The sequence below is a fragment of the Rhododendron vialii genome, chromosome 11a, assembly GCF_030253575.1.
Source record: "Rhododendron vialii isolate Sample 1 chromosome 11a, ASM3025357v1".
NCBI lineage: Eukaryota > Viridiplantae > Streptophyta > Magnoliopsida > Ericales > Ericaceae > Rhododendron > Rhododendron vialii.
The window spans coordinates 700001-705000 of NC_080567.1; positions in this window are offsets into that span (position 1 = coordinate 700001).

Sequence of the window (5000 nt, forward strand, 5' to 3'; positions counted from 1 at the left end):
ACGCGACTCTATCGAGCAAAAACTAGATTTCCTCTGCCTCGTTGCCTCGCTTACTCAAGAGAACCCGATCCGTCAGTTATGCTCGGAAAGAGCACCGAAAGGCCCTTGAAACGGCATGCTAATATAACCGGGTTCGGCAAAGGCGAAACTAGATTTTCTTTGCCGTTTGGGCTAGGCTGTACCAGTCATTATCGTCCACCGCCTAGCCGTCCAAGTGTTTCCAAGTGTCCAAGTTCCAAAGTGCCTAAGTGCCGTGCCGTGCCGCGCGCGCGCGCGCGTGGGTCTTTGATATATAGCATGTTTAGAATTTTTTTTCTAAATATTCTTATATCAAAGACCCACGCGCGCGCGCGCGGCACGGCACGGCACTTAGGCACTTTGGAACTTGGACACTTGGAAACACTTGGGAAACACTTGGGCAAACACTTGGGCGTATGCCAAGACGACGGTCTAGACAAGGCATCGGGAATCGCACATGAATGTAGGCAACAACAGTTGACTGTTCTAGCCAAGGCATGGCAAGTTGGCTCACCGGGTAACGGCTAAAAAGTTGCTGGGTAACGGCAACCAAGCTGTCGGGTAATGCTGGGTATCGGCTAAAATGTTGCTGGGTAACGGCAACCAAGCTGTCGGGTAATGCTGGCTATCGGCTAAAATGTTGCTGGGTAACGGCAACCAAGCTGTCGGGTAATGCTGGGTATCGGCTAAAAAGTTGCTGGGTATCGGCTAAAATGTTGCTGGGTAACGGCAACCAAGCTGTCGGGTAATGCTGGGTATCGGCTAAAAAGTTGCTGGGTATCGGCTAAAATGTTGCTGGGTAACGGCAACCAAGCTGTCGGGTAATGCTGGGTATCGGCTAAAAAGTTGCTGGGTATCGGCTAAAATGTTGCTGGGTAACGGCAACCAAGCTGTCGGGTAATGCTGGGTATCGGCTAAAAAGTTGCTGGGTATCGGCTAAAATGTTGCTGGGTAACGGCAACCAAGCTGTCGGGTAATGCTGGCTATCGGGTAAAAAGTTGTTGGGTGATGGCAACCAAGCTGTCGGGTAATGCTGGGTATCGGCAACAACAACCAAGATGACGGGTAACGCTGGGTAATGGCTAAGAAGTTGCTAGGCAACGGCAAGCAAGTTGCTGGGTAACGGCTAAAAAGTTGCTGGTTAACGGCTAAGAATTTGCTGGGTACCGGCTAAAAAGTAGCTTGTCGCCGGGCAAATCAATGCAAGCACCAATATGTTCTTGTCGAAACGCCCCAAAAACTCTTGTTTAGTCGCCATCTTTTGGGACTTTCGCAATGTTAGTTTAAAATCTTTTTTAATTTTTATTTTTAGATGTTTTTAAGTCTTAATTTAAACATTTTCTATTATAGATGCCTTATTTTTCAACCCAATATATTTACCTAATTATTGTGTAGCTTGTTTATAATTTTTTGTGATTTTTTCTTACTTTTTTTGTATTTTTTTGTATTTTTTATGATTTTTATCTATTTATTTTTTGTTTAATTAATATAAAATTATCCTTTTGGCAAAAAATTCTGAATTTTTTGGAGGAGTTGCTTCATATTTTTGTGAAGATGTCCCAATTCAAAGTTTATGAAAAAAAGTTGCGATGCTCAAAAAAACCCCTATTGCTTCAGTTCGGACACATTGATGTTCCTTCCTGCCACAAGAGCAAAGGCTAATTTTACTACTATAGGGGGGGGTGGTGTCCCTCCCTTGGGGAAGCCGAGGCCACCCGACGCCGGGTGCCAAGGCACGTTGCTATCGAGACCACCCGGGCAAATCTTGGCCATTTGGCCTCGGTTACTCGAGAAAACACTACCCGTCGGTAATGCACGGAAAAAAGACCGAAATGCCCCTAAATCGAAATGCTATATTAAGTCGTCCCGCAAGGCAATGCACAGCTCTATCGAGCAGAGCAGGACTCTATCGGGCAATTCTTGGCCATTTGGCCTTGGTTACCCCTGGAAGCACTACCCGTGGGTAATGCTCGGAAAAAAGACCGAAATACCCCGGAGGCGAAATGTTATTTTTACCCGTCCCGTGGGGCAAAGCATGACTCTATCGGGCAAAGAAAAACTATGTCGGGCAAATGTTGGCGGTTTGGCCACAGAAACCCGTAAAGAGATGACCCGTTGGTAACGCTAGAAAAAAATGCCCGGGTAAAGGCAAGGCCTAGCCAAGGAATGGCAGAGCAAACAATGACACTATCGGGCAGAAACTAGAACTCCATGGCCGTTTGGTCTCAAAATGCTCGTGCTTTCGAGTCCCGTTGGGAATGCTTGCAGACTCACATCCTCCATGATGCATTGGTGTTCCGATGGGGGATGCCTCCTTGCTGAGAGGTAAGCTTGCTACCTTGGTGGTGAGCGCCGGCTAACGGATACCTGTTGGCTATGGCACAGTCCCGATGATGCATTGGTGTCCCCGCACGGAAAAGCGTAACTGGCTAATGGTCTTTCATTCCTAATGCCACGTTGCGTAGCCCAGGGGTTGCCTCCTTGTTGAGGGAGAAGCTTGTCGCTTAGGCGGCGAGCGCTGGTTGATGGTTCTCCATTGGCTATGGCACTGTCCCTTGGGTAATTTTCCTCCATGATGCATTGGTGTCCCTTTCGGGGGATGCCTCCTTGCTGAGAGGTAAGCTCGACGCCTTGGCGGTGAGCGCCGGCTGATGGATATCCGTTGGCTATGGCACATTCCCGATGACGCATTGGTGTCCCCGCACGGAAAAGCGAAACTGGCTAATGGTCTTTCATTCCTAATGCCACGTTGCGTAGCCCAGGGGTTGCCTCCATGTCGAGGGAGAAGCTTGTCGCTTAGGCGGCGAGCGCCGGTTGATGGTTCTCCATTGGCTATGGCACTGTCCCTTGGGTAATTTTCCTCCATGATGCATTGGTGTCCCTTTCGGGGGATGCCTCCTTGCTGAGAGGTAAGCTCGTCGCCTTGGCGGTGAGCGCCGGCTGATGGATATCCGTTGGCTATGGCCCAGTCCCGATGACGCATTGGTGTCCCCGCACGGAAAAGCGAAACTGGCTAATGGTCTTTGATTCCTAATGCCACGTTGCGTAGCCCAGGGGTTGCCTCCTTGTCGAGGGAGAAGCTTGTCGCTTAGGCGGCGAGCGCCGGTTGATGGTTCTCCATTGGCTATGGCACTGTCCCTTGGGTAATTTTCCTCCATGATGCATTGGTGTCCCTTTCGGGGGATGCCTCCTTGCTGAGAGGTAAGCTTGCCGCCTTGGCGGTGAGCGCCGGCTGATGGATATCCGTTGGCTATGGCACAATCCCGATGATGCATTGGTGTCCCCGCACGGAAAAGCGAAACTGGCTAATGGTCTTTGATTCCTAATGCCACGTTGCGTAGCCCAGGGGTTGCCTCCTTGTCGAGGGAGAAGCTTGTCGCTTAGGCGGCGAGCGCCGGTTGATGGTTCTCCATTGGCTATGGCACTGTCCCTTGGGTAATTTTCCTCCATGATGCATTGGTGTCCCTTTCGGGGGATGCCTCCTTGCTGAGAGGTAAGCTTGTCGCCTTGGCGGTGAGCGCCGGCTGATGGATATCCGTTGGCTATGGCACAATCCCGATGATGCATTGGTGTCCCCGTACGGAAAAGCGAAACTGGCTAATGGTCTTTCATTCCTAATGCCACGTTGCGTAGCCCAGGGGTTGCCTCCTTGTTGAGGGAGAAGCTTGTCGCTTAGGCGGCGAGCGCCGGTTGATGGTTCTCCATTGGCTATGGCACTGTCCCTTGGGTAATTTTCCTCCATGATGCATTGGTGTCCCTTTCGGGGAATGCCTCCTTGCTGAGAGGTAAGCTCGTCGCCTTGGCGGTGAGCGCCGGCTGATGGATATCCGTTGGCTATGGCACAGTCCCGATGACGCATTGGTGTCCCCGTACGGAAAAGCGAAACTGGCTAATGGTCTTTGATTCCTAATGCCACGTTGCGTAGCCCAGGGGTTGCCTCCTTGTTGAGGGAGAAGCTTGTCGCTTAGGCGGCGAGCGCCGGTTGATGGTTCTCCATTGGCTATGGCACTGTCCCTTGGGTAATTTTCCTCCATGATGCATTGGTGTCCCTTTCGGGGGATGCCTCCTTGCTGAGAGGTAAGCTCGTCGCCTTGGCGGTGAGCGCCGGCTGATGGATATCCGTTGGCTATGGCCCATTCCCGATGACGCATTGGTGTCCCCGCACGGAAAAGCGAAACTGGCTAATGGTCTTTGATTCCTAATGCCACGTTGCGTAGCCCAGGGGTTGCCTCCTTGTCGAGGGAGAAGCTTGTCGCTTAGGCGGCGAGCGCCGGTTGATGGTTCTCCATTGGCTATGGCACTGTCCCTTTGGTAATTTTCCTCCATGATGCATTGGTGTCCCTTTCGGGGGATGCCTCCTTGCTGAGAGGTAAGCTTGTCGCCTTGGCGGTGAGCGCCGGCTGATGGATATCCATTTGCTATGGCACAAACCCGATGGATCTCGTCCATTGGCAACGGCCCTGTCCCTTCGAAAAAACTATCTTAATGATGCATTGGTGTTGAAACCCTTAGGGGCAGGGACACCGTTGCGGAGAGGTAAGTTTGTAGATGCTTTTATGTGAAGCCAAAATGTTTTCTAAATTCATTGTTCATCAAAAAATCAAAAAATGAATTCGCAAAAATCTTCCTTGATGACGCATTGGCGTGTCCTTCGGTGATTGCCTATATGCTGAGGGGTAAGCAAAGTTATGTTTTAAAAATTCTTCCTCGACGATGCATTGGTGTTCATTTAGGGAATGCCTTCTTGCTGAGGGGTAAGCATGTCGTTTAGGCGTCATGCTGTGGCCGGTGGTCCTACATTGGCTATGGCAATGTCCCGTCGGAAAGCTTCCTTGATGATGCATTGGTGTTGTAACCCTTCGGGGAAGCCCCACCCTTGCGGAGAGGTAAGCTCGTTGCTGCTCGAAAATTCTTCCTCGATGACGCATTGGTGTTCCCTTTGGGGGATGCCTTCTTGTTGAGAGGTAAGCCGGTCGTCTATT